Source organism: Humulus lupulus, chromosome 3, assembly GCF_963169125.1.
Source record: "Humulus lupulus chromosome 3, drHumLupu1.1, whole genome shotgun sequence".
Taxonomy (NCBI): Eukaryota; Viridiplantae; Streptophyta; class Magnoliopsida; order Rosales; family Cannabaceae; genus Humulus; species Humulus lupulus.
This window is the reverse complement of record NC_084795.1, coordinates 246290910-246308009: the sequence shown is the minus strand read 5'-3', so window position 1 is coordinate 246308009 and position 17100 is coordinate 246290910. Positions and strand designations below refer to the sequence as shown.

At 33.1% G+C, this 17100-nt stretch overlaps 1 non-coding gene across 1 annotated transcript; it reads left to right on the top strand.

The window, feature by feature from the left end:
* Positions 1-9205: 9205 nt before the first annotated feature.
* On the top strand, positions 9206-9312 carry LOC133827738 (small nucleolar RNA R71). The gene has a single exon (XR_009890389.1). It is a non-coding gene; the product is annotated as a small nucleolar RNA R71 (small nucleolar RNA).
* Positions 9313-17100: the final 7788 nt, after the last annotated feature.

Here is a 17100-nt window from a genome sequence, read left to right as displayed (position 1 = left end):
TTGTGATTAGGTAACCGCTAAGGAACTAAAAGATCGATCGTTCTCAGGGGTCGTCCTTATCATACTTCTCGCTCGAACCTAAGGTAAGAAAACAGTGTATGAATACAGTTGCACCCCGTATAGGTGTATGACATGCATGGTTTGCTATTGAAGTGTGTTGATTGATATATGTGGACATGGATTGCATATTAAATGCTAGTGAACGTTGATTACCTGTTTATGGCACTGACTAGTCAGGGACCGACTCTAAAGTCGATGAACACGCATTGAATGGCTCTATGGCATTAGTGCGGGACCGACCCTAAGGTCGAAGAACTTATAAGCACTTGCCTGGTCCACGACCAGATGTCTATAGCCAGGGTATATGACCCCGGTGACCGTTAGTCACGTGGCTAAGGGACGTTGTCCATAGCTTCGACTCTAGAGTCGTGAGGAAGGTTATGTTGGTGACTAATCACCATGCACCTGTCCTGATCAAACATATGAAAGAATCACTTATCCGTTAAGCCCTGGTGACCCTATCGTCACATGGCTAGAGGGAGCGATGCTCATTATCGTGGCTTTTGGCTATTGACACCTATTTGTTTGGACTGATAGCCCTGAATGGTTATTATGATCGTTGTTGATATTATGTCATGTCTTATTGTGTTTTCTTGCTGGGACTTGGCTCATGGGTGCTTTGTGGTGCAGGTAAAGGAAAGGAGAAGCTTAACCAACCCTGAGTGGAGAGCTTGGGCGATGTGATGTACATACAGGGCCGCTTGACCGCCACGGTCAAGGTGTTCTCAGAGGGACTAGGGGTTTACCCTATTTTTGCCGCTTAGGCCGGCGGAGATTGTAAATTTGAAACAGTAGCGACTCTTTTGTATTATGAACTACTTGTAAACATTTTAAAAGGCTCATGAGCAGTTTGTTTACTTAATGAAATGTACCCTTTCCTTTTTGTTGGTTTTTCACCTTAACCTGATAACAACACTTAGATCACGTTTTTAACCAAAGGACTCGGGCAGCGAGTCAAATTTTCAGTTCACTGTTCACCGTAACTGTTCTGGGGTAACCAGGGCGTTACAATAAAACATGTAAGCAAAGTGATTGACCAAGTCAAAAAATGATTTCTATTCTTTTATTGATAATAAAATAAGATTACAAAGAATTTGAGTTAAAACCCCAACAAACTCCCACTTGCACTAATTGAAACTAATGCCTTAATTCTACTAATCCCATTTCCTTGATATGCTTATCAAATGTAGCTTCTGGTAGTGTCTTTGTAAATAGATCCGCAAGATTGTCTTCAGTTGCAATCTTCATAACATTCACATCTCCCCTGGCCACATATTCTCGAATAATGTGATAGTTCCTTTCTATATGCTTACTCCTCTTGTGACTTCGAGGTTCTTTTGAGTTGGCTATCGCTCCTGTATTGTCACAAAACAACACAAGCGTTTTATCCATTTCTGGAATAACACCAAGATCTGAATAGAACTTCTTTAGCTAGACTATTTCCTTAGCTGCTTCTGATGCGGCTATGTACTCAGCCTCCATGGTGGAATCTGAGATTGCAGACTGCTTTACGCTTCTCCAAATCACAGCTCCACCCCCAAGAGTAAACACCATTCCAGAGGTAGACTTTCTGTCATCGACATCATTTTGAAAATCTGAATCGGTGTAGCCTACAAGGTTCAGAACACCACCCTTGTAGACTAACATATAATCCCTAGTCCGTCTCAAATACTTCAGGATATGCTTAACTACTATCCAATGTTCCAGTGTTGGGTTTGACTGATACCTGCTCACTACTCCCACTGCATAGCAGATATCTGGTCTAGTACACAACATGGCATACATCAGACTTCCAACTGCATATGCGTAAGGAACTTTTCTCATTGCATCTTCTTCTTCAGGAGTCTGGGGAGACTGCTTCTTTGAAAGATGAATTCCATGGCGGGACGGTAGACGCCCTTTCTTGGAATTTTTCATTGAGAAACGTTCAAGCACTTTATCAATGTAAGCTGCTTGAGATAGAGCTAAAATTTTGTTCTTTCTATCCCTGATGATCTGGATACCTAGAACATAACTTGCTTCACCCAAATCATTCATCTGGAATTGAGTGCTCAGCCAATTCTTCACATCTGATAATTTCTTAACATTGTTTCCAATGAGTAAGATATCATCTATATAAAGAACCAGGAATACCACTATTTGATTTGCCTTCAGTTGGTAAACACAGTGCTCATCAATTTTTTGTTCAAAGCCATAGGTTTTGATTATTTCATCAAACCTAAGATTCCAGGAACGAGAAGCTTGCTTAAGTCCATAGATGGACCTATTTAACTTACAAACTTTTCCTTCTTGTCCAGATACTTTAAATCATTCTGGCTAATCCATATAAATGACCTCGTCAAGCTTTCCATTAAGAAAAGCTGTCTTGACGTCCATTTGCCAAATCTCATAGTCGAGAGAGGCTGCTATGGATAGGAGGATGTGAATGGATTTGAGCATGGCTACCGGACTAAAAGTTTCCTCATAGTCCACGCCTTCTCTTTGGGTATAACCCTTTGCCACTAATCGAGCTTTATAAGTCTCGATATTTCCATCAACACCTCGTTTCTTCTTGTAGACCCACTTGCACCCAATGGCCCTAAAGTCACTAGGTGCTTCCACAAGATCCCAGACGGAATTTGAGTACATAGACTCCATTTCCTGTTTCATGGCTTCGAGCCATAGTTCCTTTTCAGGGCTAGCCATTGCCTGTTTGAAAGACAATGGATCATCATCACTAGTGTCACCAACAACCATATTGGTTTCACCATCCAAACCATAGCGAACTGGGTTTCTAGAAACCCTCCCACTACGACGAGGCTCCGTGACTATTTGCTCAGGAACAGTGGTACTTTCTTCATTTAAATCGACTTGCATCGGTTTTACATGAAGAGTGGGAATTTCATCATCAACTTGCGTTGATGACGGTGGAACATTGGTTGGAGTCAATTCTTTAACCATCTTCTCTAAAACTACTTTGCTGCGAGATTTAAAGTTCTGGACATAGTCATTTTCCAGAAAAGTAGCATTTGTAGAAGTAAACACTTTCTTTTCTGAATGACTATAGAAAAGTCCACCCCGAGTACCTTTAGGATAGCCAACAAACATGCAAACTTCAGTTCGCGGTTCTAGCTTTCCCTCCTTTTTCCTCAGGACGTGAGCAGGACACCCCCAGATTCTATAATGGCGCAAACTAGGTTCACGACCATTCCAGCATTCTAAAGGTGTTTTGGGGATTGATTTTGACGGCACGACATTGAGAATGTCATTTGCAGTTTCATTTGCATGTCCCCAGAACGAAGTTGGTAGAGTTGAGTAACTAAGCATGCATCTAACCATTTCCAATAAAGTTCTGTTTCGGCGTTCCGCTACACCATTTTGTTGCAGAGTACCTGTGGCAGTAAGTTGTGATAAAATCCCTAGTTCAGTTAAATGATCTTGGAACTGCATATCCAAATATTCTCCACCCCTATCAGATTGTAAGATCTTTAACGTTTTACCTAATTGGTTCTGAGCCATTGCTAGGAATTCCTGAAACTTTGAAAATGTTTCTGATTTCCTATGCATTAGGTAAAGACATGAGTTTCTGATTTCCTATGTTTCTGAAACTTAAAGTTTTGCTAGTCCTCAAGCAAAAGAAAAATTAAAATACACATATATATATTTTTTTTATTGGTGATATAAAAATGATTTTCTCAAAAATTGCACAATGAAAATAACTCTCAGAAATTATTATGAATAAAAGTTAAGCTTATATAATTAATTAAATTGTCAATTTTGCTTTTAGAAAATATGTTTTTATTAAAATTATTTTTCACTTAAACTTATAGGAAATAAGAGTTTTTATGAAAAATGTAATTTTTGTTACAAGCAAAATTGACCCTATAATTAAAAACAAAGCTTAAAAATTATTCATATTTTTAAGAGAATTAATTTCAAACTCAATCAGAATTTTTATCATTGAAAATGAAAAATATCACCAAATTTTTTTTTTTTTTTGTAAATAATTTTTTTAATTTTTTTTTTTTTGAATTTTTATGAAAATGAACAAATAAAAAAAAAATTAACAAAACCACAACATATAAATAAATAAAAAAAAATTCAAACAAACATTTTTTTTCTTTTCAAACAAGCATACATAAAATAAAACACAAAACATTAAAAACAATGCAAAGCAAACATAAATAAAACACAAAACAAACACAATAAAACTCGATACCCCCAAACTTAATTTAAGCATTGTCCTCAATGTGTCAAAATATAAATATAAATTAAAATTGACAAGAGTGTAAAGTTTAGAATGGTCGTACCTCGATATTGTGCATTGCGAAGATAGAACAAGATAGAACAGGATACAACTAACAAAAATTAAATCGCACATAAAACAACAATACAAATAAAACACAAGTTATCAAGATCACACAGGAATCAAAGAGCATGGTAAACAGGGTCCTCAAGGAGTATCTCATCCACTTCATCAGTTTTTAATTCCAAAAATAGTTTTAATTTTTGTCCATTAACTTTAAATATATCACCATTTTTAGGATTTTCAATTTCAATAGCTCCATGTGAAAAAACAATACGAACAATGTAAGGACCAGACCACCTAGAGCGTAACTTTCCCGGGAATAAATGCAAACGAGAGTTGTATAAAAGGACTTTCTGACCTGGATAAAAATCTTTTCTCAAAATATTTTTATCATGGTAAAATTTCATGCGATCCTTATACCTTTTTGAATAGTCATATGCATCATTCCTAATTTCGTCTAGTTCATTGAGTTGAAGCTTTCGTTTCTCACCTGCTTTGTCTAAAGAAAAATTTAACTGCTTAATTGCCCAGAAGGCTCTATGTTCTAACTCAACAGGTAAATGGCACGCCTTCCCATACACAAGTCTGTAGGGTGACATGCCAATGGGCGTTTTGTACGCGGTACGATACGCCCATAATGCATCAATGAGTCTTAAGGACCAATCTTTCCTAGTTGGATTCACAGTTTTTTCTAAAATGTGCTTAACTTCCCTATTAGACACTTCAACTTGACCACTAGTTTGTGGGTGATATGGTGTTGAGACTTTATGTGTAATGCCATATTGTTTCATCAAATGTTCAAATGGCTTATTACAAAAGTGAGTACCGTTATCACTAATTATAGCACGTGGTGAACCAAAACGGGAAAATATATTTTCTTTCAAAAAACGAAGCACAACTTTGTGGTCATTAGTGTGGCATGCAATAGCTTCAACCCATTTAGATACATAATCGACTCCAACAAGAATATAAAGATTACCAAAAGAGTTAGGAAATGGTCCCATAAAATCAATGCCCCAAACATCAAATATGTCAATAATAAGAATAGGATTTAAAGGCATCATGTTTCTTTTAGTTAAACTTCCTAACTTTTGGCAACGTTCACAAGCTTTACAATAAACATATGTATCATGAAAGATAGTAGGCCAATAAAAACCACATTGTAAAACTTTAGCAGCTGTTTTCTTACCACTAAAATGTCCTCCACATGCATGATCATGACAAAAAGATATGATTTCAGACTGATCACAGTTTGGAATGCATCTTCTAATTATTTGATCAGGGCAGTATTTAAACAAGTAAGGATCATCCCAAATAAAGTTTTTCACCTCAGAATAAAATTTAGATTTATCATGCTTAGACCAATGAGATGGTATTTCTTTAGTGACCAAATAATTAACAATATCAGCATACCAAGGTAATGAAGAAATATGCATTAATTGTTCATCAGGAAAAGTTTCAGTGATAGGAGTGGAATCATGTATAGTTTCAACAACTAGTCTAGATAAATGATCAGCAACAACATTTTCAGATCCTTTTTTATCACGTATTTCTAAGTCGAATTCTTGTAAAAGCAGGATCCAACGGATCAAACGAGACTTAGCATCTTTTTTCGATAAGAGATATTTTAATGCAGCATGATCAGAATAGACAATAATTTTAGATCCTAACAAATAAGATCTAAATTTCTCCAATGCAAAAACAACAGCAAGCAATTCTTTTTCGGTTGTGGAGTAATTTAATTGAGCATCATTTAAAGTTTTGCTAGCATAGTAAATTACATGAGGTATTTTTTCAAGTCTTTGTCCTAAGACAACACCTATAGCATAATCAGAAGCATCACACATTATTTCAAAAGGTATTTTCCAATCAGGAGGTCGAATAATGGGTGCAGTAGTCAACAAATTTTATAATTTTTCAAAGGCAACATGGCAATTACTATCAAAGACAAAAGCATTTTCTTTTCCAAGTAAATGGCATAAAGGCCGAGAAATTTTGCTAAAGTCTTTTATAAATCTTCTATAAAAACCGGCATGGCCTAAGAATGATCTAATTTCTTTCACAGTTTTAGGTGGGGGAAGTTTTGAAATAAGGTCAACTTTAGCTTTATCAACTTCTATTCCATCAGATGAGATTACATGACCTAAAACAATTCCTTTTTTAACCATAAAATGACATTTTTCCCAGTTAAGCACAAGGTTTTTCTCTTTGCAACGAATTAACACAAGTGAAAGATGATGCAGACATTCATCAAAGGAAGAACCAAACACAGAAAAATCATCCATAAATACTTCAAGAAATCTTTCAACCATGTCAGAAAAAATCGAAATCATACATCTTTGAAAAGTCGCAGGTGCATTACATAATCCAAAGGGCATGCGACGATATGCAAAAGTTCCAAAAGGGCATGTAAAAGTAGTCTTTTCTTGATCTTCTGGGGCGATGGGGATTTGGTTATATCCCGAATACCCATCAAGAAAACAATAATATGCATGGCCAGCTAATCGTTCAAGCATTTGATCAATAAAAGGTAATGGAAAATGATCTTTTCTAGTAACATTATTCAACTTTCTATAATCTATGCACACTCTCCACCCCGTTTGTATTCTAGTAGGGATTAATTCATTTTTCTCATTTTCAACAACTGTGATCCCAGACTTCTTAGGCACAACTTGAATTGGACTAACCCATTGACTATCAGAAATAGGGTAAATGATACCTACGTCTAACAATTTTATGACCTCTTCTCTAACTACTTCTTTCATATTTGGATTTAATCTTCTTTGACATTCCCGAGAGGTTTTAGCATTCTCTTCTAGATGGATTCTATGCATACATATGGATGGGCTAATTCCTTTAATGTCTCCAATGGTCCAACCTATGGCTTCTTTATGTTTTCTAAGGACATCTAACAATTTACCTTCTTGTTCTTTATCTAAAGCGGATGCTATGATAACAGGTAAGGTTTCAGACGCTCCTAGAAAAGCATATTTTAAATTTTCTGGCAAAGGTTTAAGGTCTAACTTTGGAGACTCAGAAATTGATTGAACATGACCTAAGGGTGAAAAAGGTTCAACTTTGTTTTCATTTAAGGGTATAGGCTCTACCAAAGAATTCACATCATCATTAGAGTCATCAACATGCAAGTTCATACCAAAGTATTTTTCACAAAAATCAAATAAGTCATTTCCATCATTTTCACAAATACTATCTATCATGTTAACTTCATGCACTTCTTCACACTCAACAGATTTAACCACATTAAAAACATTCAATTCAACAGTCATATTTCCAAAAGATAATTTCAAAACACCATTACGACAATTTATGATTGCATTAGATGTAGCTAAGAATGGTCTACCTAAAATGATAGGAATTTGAGCATGCATATTTTCCACAGGTTGAGTATCAAGAACAATGAAGTCAACAGGAAAATAAAATTTATCAACTTTTATCAAAACATCCTCTATAATGCCTCTAGGAATTTTTACAGAACGATCGGCTAATTGAAGAGTTATAGAGGTAGGTTTTAGCTCACCAAGACCAAGTTTCTTATAAACAGAATAAGGCAATAAATTTACACTAGCACCCAAATCAAGTAAAGCTTTGTTAATAAAATGATCACCAATAATGCATGAAATTGTGGGACACCCAGGATCTTTATATTTAACAAGACTCTTATATTGAATAATGGAACTAGCTTGTTCAGTTAAAAACGCCTTTTTAGGAACATTAGTGTTTCTTTTAACAGTACAAAGATCCTTTAAAAATTTAGAGTAGGCAGGAATTTGTTTAATGGCATCTAAGAAAGGGATATTGATACTAACTTGTTTAAAAACTTCTAAGATGTCATTATATTGGCTGCCTTTTTTAATTGGAAGTAATCTTTGTGGGAATGGGGCTTTTGGAATGAAAGGATGGATTGGAGTTTCTTTGTTTGATGAGTCATTGAGATTAGAACTAGGAGGCTGACTCTTTTCTTTTTCTTTTTCATTTTCAACCTCGGGTATGTAATCGGGTTTGACAATTTTCTTTCCAGACCTAAGAGTTGAAATTGATTTGACTTCTCCATTATGACTAGACTTTCCTATCTCATATTGACCTTTTGGATTAGGGATAGGTTGACTAGGGAATGTTCCTTTTTCTCTATCAGCTAAAGAAGTGGCGAGTTGTCCTACTTGTGTCTCGAGTTTGGTAATAGATTGAGATTGATTTTGTAGGATTTGTTGGGTGGATTGCATAAATTGTTGTAAAGTATCTTCTAAGGAAGGTTTTCTTTGTTGCGGATATGGTTGATTTTGTGGGGCATGAGCTTGGTTTTGTGTGTTGTATTGGTGTCCTTAATTCATTTGGGGTTGGTTTTGTCTCCATGAAAAGTTCGGATGGTTTCTCCAATTTGGATTGAAGGTGGACGAAAATGGGCTATCATTTGGTTTCCCATAAGTATGAAGTGCATTGGCCTCCTCAGAAAAGGCTTCTTGGTAGGAAGGGCATGATTGGGCATTATGGCAAGGACTAGAACATATAGAACAAACATCTTTTCTAGGTTGAATTGGAGAGTTTATAGTTTGGCTTATGGCTAAAGCTTCTACTTTTCTCGCTAATTTATCTAAGGATGTTCTTAAGTCTAATTCTTCTTTTACTTCATACCTTCCTCCTCTTTTTGGTGAATTAGTTGACCTAGACCTAGGATCAAAATAATTCCATTGTTGTGAATTGACAGATAAATCTTCAAGGGCATCCCACGCCTCTTGTCCTTGAAATTTTAAAAATTTTCCAGTATGCATAGATTGAATCATTTGACGATTAGAGGGAGTCAAACCATCATAAAAATATTTTACAAGTCTCCATTTTTCAAAACCATGATGAGGACATTTTAATAATAAATCTTTAAATCTTTCCCAACATTCATAAAACTCTTCATTATCTTTTTGAAAAAACTCGGAGATTTCTCTCCTTAGACTATCAGTTTTAGACATAGGAAAAAATTTCAGTAAGAATTTATTATAAAGTTGATCCCATGTAGTTATAGACCCCGTGGGAAGGGAATTTAACCAGGCTTTTGATTTGTCTTTTAATGAAAAAGGGAACAATCTTAGTTTGACCGACTCATCAGAAAAATTTTGAAATTTAAATGTTGAGCAAATTTCTAAGAAATCTTTGACATGCATGTAAGGATCCTCTCTATCTAACCCATAAAAAGATGGCAATAATTGAATGATTGCGGGTTTAAGCTCAAAATGAGTAGCAGAAGTAGTAGGTAAAACAATGCATGAAGGAGCATTAGATGAAATAGGTGCAAAATATTCAAGCAAAGTTTTTTCAGGCACAACATTTTCATCAACAATATTAGCAATAGGTTCCATGATGCTCAAATTTTTACTAACACTTTCAATTTCAAACAAAGATAAACGTCTTTTTACTAATCGTTTTTTAGAGTTACGTTCCCAATGATGCATACAATTTTTCACAAACAAGGCAACAAGGATAATCTCAAACAAACAATTTTCTGATGTGGAAGATCAGTTAAAACCGCAACCACAGAGCATACTTAGAATTTTTAGAGATTTCAAAACAATATAATTCTTATGGTTTACTTGTCCCCAGGCCTATTTGATTCCACTTACTCGCGCACTACTAACAACTCCCCGAGGTTAATTAGTAGAGGCGGATGGGAATTTTGGTCAAATTTCCTTTAAGCAAGAATTGCTTATGGTGAAAGGACAAGATTTATGTTTTTTTTTTTTCAAGTATTTTTCACAATATTACGCTAAAATATTAAATAAGACAAAGAAAAATAAGGCAAAAATTAAATAAGACTAAAATTTAAGCAAGAGTAGGGAGGCATAGCATGCCATCAACCATAACAAAATTAAGGTAAAAACTAGGAGGCACAAGTGCCATCAACTTAAACATAAGATAGAGGACTAGGAGGCAAAAATTGCCATCAACTAGCTAGGAGGCAAAATTGCCATCAACTAGTAATTTGCGGAAATTAAATAAAATAAAAATTACAACAATATAAATAAAGAAAATTACAACAAATGTCAAGAGGCACAAGTGCCATCAATTAACAAAGATATAAAAGAAATAAAATTACAACAAAATTATAACAAAATTAGGAGGCACAAGTGCCATCGACTATAAAAATTAAAAGGATAGATAGGAGGCACAAGTGCCGTCAACTAAAAAAAAAAAAACAATAAATATAAATATAAGTATATATATTTTTTTTATGGGTGGTTGAACCGTCCCAAATTTCTTTTTATCTTTTTTTTTTTTTTTAGATTTTATAGATATATATATATATATATTTTTTTTAAGTGTAAAAAAAATTAAAATAACTAGTAGAAGAATTCACTAACCTTGAGATAAATTCGTTTCTTTTCTCTTGCAACTCCCCGGCAACGGCGCCAAAAACTTGATGGACCCTAAACGGGTATGTTTAAAAATTTATATATCGCAAGCGCACGAATCGTCCATATAGAATAGTGATCGTAAGCAAGGATGTCGAACCCAAAGGAGTTGTCTAAAATCGAAAATGAAACTATTTTAAATCAAAAGTAATAAATTCTAACCTAGTTCCAAAGATTGATAAGTTTTAATAGTATGAACATAAAATGAAATATTGAAAAATAAAGCTTTTTAAGATAATGAAAATAAACCAATAATGAGTTGAAAATAAGTATTAAAAGAAAAGATTATTAAGATACTAGAATCCACAAAATGTAAGTTTAATAATATTTATTAGTATATTGATTCCCAAGTTTTAGTGATAGTTAAAATAATTTAAACTATCATTTTCAAAAAATATTTATAATTTTAAGCACAATTTTCTTATAAAAAGATAGGATTTTTCTTCACTTTTCAAAATTATAATTTCAAAGCATTTAGTGTAAATCAATCTAATGAAATAACAAATAAATCAATGAACATTATTTATAAGGCAAAACATAATATTTTTGTTCTAAGCATGGATGTGTACAATTTAATGACACATCTTACACAAAGAATATTATGTTTATGCACTAATGAAGAACAAAGTGTAAAAATGTTCTAACAATCTAAAATACAAGATATTTAAGATGAAAGAAATATATGAAGAAGAAAAATCCATAGACTTTGTTGCATTACAAGGGAAATCAACATACAACATAAATATTACCTAGTTACAAGTTGCTTCATCATGATCTTAATAATCTTATGAAAAAGATTAGAAGCACATAACTAGAATAGAAATTACAAAATAAATGACATACATACTTGCAAAATGCTCTTGAAAAACCCAAATGGAAGAGAGAATGGTAGAGAGAAAATGAGAGAAAAAGATGGTAACCAAAAAATTAAGCACCCCAAAAATGGTCTTGAAAGTCCATATTTATAGCCAAAGTGAGTTTATTAAAATAATCAATTTAAATTAATTAAATTGATTAGATTAATTAAATAAAATAAATATGGTATGTAGAGGTAAATTATAGGGTGTAATGATGATGTTGTGGTGAAAATGTGTAGGAAAAAGGGTAAAAAGTTGGCATTTTTGTCATAGGGGACAAAGGGACAAAATGCATTTTTGTTGGGCTCAATAAGGGAAATGGCAGCAATGTGGTGGTTGGGTGTTGGAGGGGGGGCCACGGGTTGGGCCTAGAGTGGGCCTCACGTGGTTGGGCTTTTGGAGAAACACCATTTTTCTTGTTACTTTCTTTCAAAATTACCATCTTTCCTTTGATTTTCTTGCTTTTCAAGGGCAATAATTTTCCTACACAATAAATTATAAACTAAATTAAAATTAAATATTTTCATTAATAAAATATATCATATAACTCCCATGAAAACATTAATTAAAATTTAATTTACATAACATTTAATTTCAATAAAATCATATTTTTAGCATTCAAACTAACAATACTAATTTTAAATAATTAAACTACAACATATTATAATAACATATCTATAAAAACATATAAAAATCTAGAAAACTACAATAAGACTAATAAATTAAAAATTACATAAAAACTTAATAAGTTAATTAAAAACTCATGAACTAAGCAACAATTAGCATGTAAAACATGGTAAAATAACTCTATTTTGTAGAGTTATCACCTATGCATTAGGTAAAGACATGAGTATCTAGAGTAATCGTCAATGAAAGTGACAAAATACTCAAAACCACCCCTGGCTTATACATTCAAAGGTCCACAAACATCTGAATGCACAAGACCAAGTGGTTCTTTGGCCCTATCACCCTTTGCAGAGAATGGACGCTTGGTCAGTTTGCCTTCTAGACAAGATTCAAAGACAGGTAATTCACCTAAGGTGAGTTCCCTCAAAGGTCCGTCCTTTGTAAGTCTTTGAATCCTATCATAGCCAATGTGACCTAGTCTCAAGTGCCATAAATACGTCATATTTTTGTTATCGGTCTTTTGACGTTTATTGGTCCTAGGTTTAGCTACTTTGAATAAATCATTGTTAAGAGCGAGGGGTTCGTTAGGTCGCAGAATATAAAGCCCGTTTTCCAAACATGCAATACACAATTGTGATCCATTGAAAGAAATATATATATTAAAACTTATGAAAGTCATAACAAATTGTTCTAATTGCAACATGGAAACTGAAATTAAATTTCTACTAAAATCCAGAATAAAAAATACAACTTTTAAAATTAAGTATTTATTTCCGAACTTCAGACGAGCTATTCCTCTAGCTTGGACCTTAACGAACGCTCTGTTCCCAACTCTAAGCTTTAAGTCGCATTCGTTCACTTCCTCCCACTATTCAAGAAGATGTAAAGAGATACAAACATGGTTAGTAGTTCCAGAATCATTAATCCAAACGGATTTATCATTCTCTAAAACACATGTTTCCAAGATAAATGAACTATAATCATTACCTTTGTTTTTCGCTGCTAGAAACTTAGGGCAATCTCGTTTCCAATGCCCCTTCTCTTTGCAGTGAAAACACTTATCTTTACCTTTCTTGTTTTTCTTGTTCTTCCCCGTAGGCGTCTGTGCACTTTGTTGTGCACTCGTCTTTGCAGCCTTTGCAGGCTTGGGGTTGTTTATTTGTCCACCTTTCCTCTTGTTTCCAACTTTCGAAGACGAAGCTTGGTTAGCTTCAGCCTTAGCTAGATGAACAACAACATCAGTAGTCTTATTTTCACCTCCTTTACTAGGTCCACCCATGACAGGTTCAAAAATCTGAAGCTCATTCATGAGCTGCGTCAGACCATAGTTGAGTTGATCACGAACATGCAGACACGGTGCCATCTGAGAATTCACGGTGCCATCACGTACGTGTGGAGATGGTGTTATCCAAGCATTTACGGTGCTATCAAGAACGTGCGGAGACGATGCTCGTTCTGGGGATTCCTCAATCATGACAAACTCGGAGTTGTCACCAATCAACTTTATGTTGATATTCTGCTTCCAATTATGGAAATTTTCTCCGGTGAGTTTCTCCATCGAAAGTTGAGAAAGGAATGGGAGTAGACACAAACACTACTTAGCTTAAAACTACAAATTATCAATAAAATAGAAATCAATCACATTTGCTCAATAAAACTTCTATTCACACAAATTTCAAGAAATAACACAACATATACAAAAAATATGTAAGATATGAGAAAAAATACCAAAAACAAGAGAGGAATTTAAACTTTACATTTTCTAATGGGCCCAAATAAAACCTATCATTTTATGAATATTTTATTTGGCAAAATACCATATATCTAACAAACATATGGGCCACTATATGCATCTAAGCCCAATTGCAAAAATACCACATATAGTGCAAACATACATGTTATAATTGGATGGGCCTAATCATGTTACTATATGAGCAATTCTATGAATTTATGCAAAAATACCACAATTTATTTCATTTGCAAAAATACCACAATTAATTATCTAGAATTTATAAAAAAAAATTCAAATTAATTAAATTTTTACAAAAATAAGTCAATTTAAATGAAATTTATCAACAATTAACAATAGTTAATTTAAATTTCATTTATCAACAATCAACTTGGTTTTAGGTTAATTTGAAAAAAAAATATTAATTTAATTTAAATAGGATTTATCAACAATTAACCAAAGTTAATTTAAATCCCATTTATTAAAAAAAATATTTTATTAATTGGCTGAAAAAAAATGATATTTTTCAAAATTTAACCAATTTTAAATTTTAAAATCAATATCTTAACTATTTTCCAAAATATCTTGTGTTGTTACAACTATTATCTAATATTTTAACCATTTAAAAATAATAAAATACAAATAGTTATAACAACCCTAAAATATCTTAAATAGTTAAATAAATTCAAATATCCATAAAAATATCTAACTAACAATGTTCAAATTTCAAATAATTTAAATATTAAAAACTAAAGAATAAAAAGATATTTATATTTTCAAATAAAGATTTAATAAAATTATCAAGAATTTAAATGAAAATATCTGATATCATAATTATAATATTTTAATATATTAAAAGATTTAAAATTAAGTTGTTAGTCTATTTTTAAATTTGAATTTGAATCTTTGTAAAAAAACGTCTAATTATTTAAATCTCAACTAACCAAAATATCTTATTTTAAAAAATTTAAATGATAAAACAAAAAAGATATTTTAGGTTTTGATTATAAATAATAAATTTCCACAATTTTAATTTTATTTATTTAAAAAAAAAAAAAATGATGAACAGTACCCGAGGAAACTGTTCACTGGCTGATGGTGTTTGGGCTTGTGCGCGCGCACGCAGGAGCTACGTGCAGGGCGCGCGCGCGGAGGCTAGTCTGGCTGCAAGGGGCGCGCGCGCAGGCGGGAGTGCAAGGCCAAGGGATGCGCACGGCTGCCCAGAGGATGCGTACGCATGCGCGCGCGGGGCAGGGCTGGCTGCCTGGTGTGCGCGCGCGCATGGTAGCCAGTGCAAAAAAAATTTCAAAAATGTTTTTGAGCAATTTTTCAAACCAAAATCATTTTCTAATTAATTTTTAACATGTTTTACACAAAATAAAGCATATATAAAAATTAATAGCATAGAAAACACAACAAAATAACCTAAAAATTGCTAAAATTCACATAAAATCAATATGCTCATAAAAACATGAAAACCATCAAATTATTCAAACATATCAAATAATCCAATTTTAAACATGTTCATGCATGAAAATAAAGATTACCAAAAGCTCTGATACCAGATGTTGGATTAACTTATACATGATCTTTATTTATTTTCATGTATATCTAATATTAAACAAATTAATACGAGATAGCCTAACACATGTTTCTAAAATTGAATTCAAAGAGAAACAAAGAATAGAATACTTACAGTATACGCAGCGGAATTAAGAGTCATTCCTTCAGTTTCTCTCACTCTTGTATCATTTCTGTCGCAGAGTATTATCAAGAAACTGAACCGATCTTCTATTTTATTCACAATCTTTCAATGTATCCTTAGAACCACCTAGACTAGTGTGGGCAATTCTCAACACATGAGATAGATATAGAGAGAAGAAGAGAAAATAACAAAGAGGCTTAGAAAAGGACTTGTGTTTAGAGAGAATCTAAAACTATCATAAAATCTGACTTGTGACTTATCAAACTTATGTTTTGACTTCTCTCTAAGCACTCCTTTTATAGACTCAATTAGGCCATTTAATTTAATTAAAAAATCAATAAAATAATAGTCATTTTGAAGCCCTAAGTCGAAATTATCATGGGCTATAGGCCCGTGAAATTTCCCATTTGATTATAAGCCCGTTGGACTTAAAATCAAGGCCTGTATTATTTTCTATTGATTTAATTAATTAAATAATTATTTAAATCCTTTATCAAATTAATTATTTATAATTTGAACCTTGATTTAAAATTATTTATTAATTTAAATACCAATTTATCTTAATTAATAAATCTGCCATAATTTCTCTTTTCTTCTCAAAATTACACAACTCTGTGAAACTATCCAAAATTGACCTGGTCAACTTTGATAATTCTAATTGATGATTAAATCAATTAATTGAGACTATCTAGATGGTTTTATCCAAGGTACAATGGGGACCATGGGCCTATGAAATCAAGCTCCAATAAGTTATCATAAATCTAACAAATAAATTTACTAACTTATTAATTCCTCGTGACTCTACTATAGACTTGGAATTGCACTCTTGAATTCATAGAACGCTCTATAACAAATATAGATACGCTATTAATTATCCATTGTTACAACTATAATTGTCACTCAATCCTCTATAGACGATCTACAATGAGATAGGACTAAAATACCGTTTTACCGTCAAATACTCAAACCCTAAAAAAGTAGTAGTCTTCATTTTGGCACACTAAAATTCCACCGAAAGTTAAGCATTTCATTTGGTGTGCTTATCATCACCTTCTACCTTGAGCTTCAAATATTTTTCTAGGAAAATACAACCTTTCCCTTCTTGCTCCTTTTGTAATGGTTCTCATGAAATGATCTCCCATGCTCTACTATATTGTTCTAGAGCTCAAAAAATATGGAAAAATTCAGAATTTGTAAGTTTTTTTAGATTTTTAAATTTTTATTGTATGTTTACTTTGGACAATTTGGAACAATAGGAATGCCAAGCTGTTTGGGAAGCCTTCTATTCATCCAAAAGAAGTTGCTACCAGGGTTATATCCTTTTTGCAAGACTACAATTCGGCTTCATCTTCCTTCAACAACCTCTAAAGTTTGCAGAACTCATGTTAAATGGTTTCCACCTCCAATAGTTTGCTTAA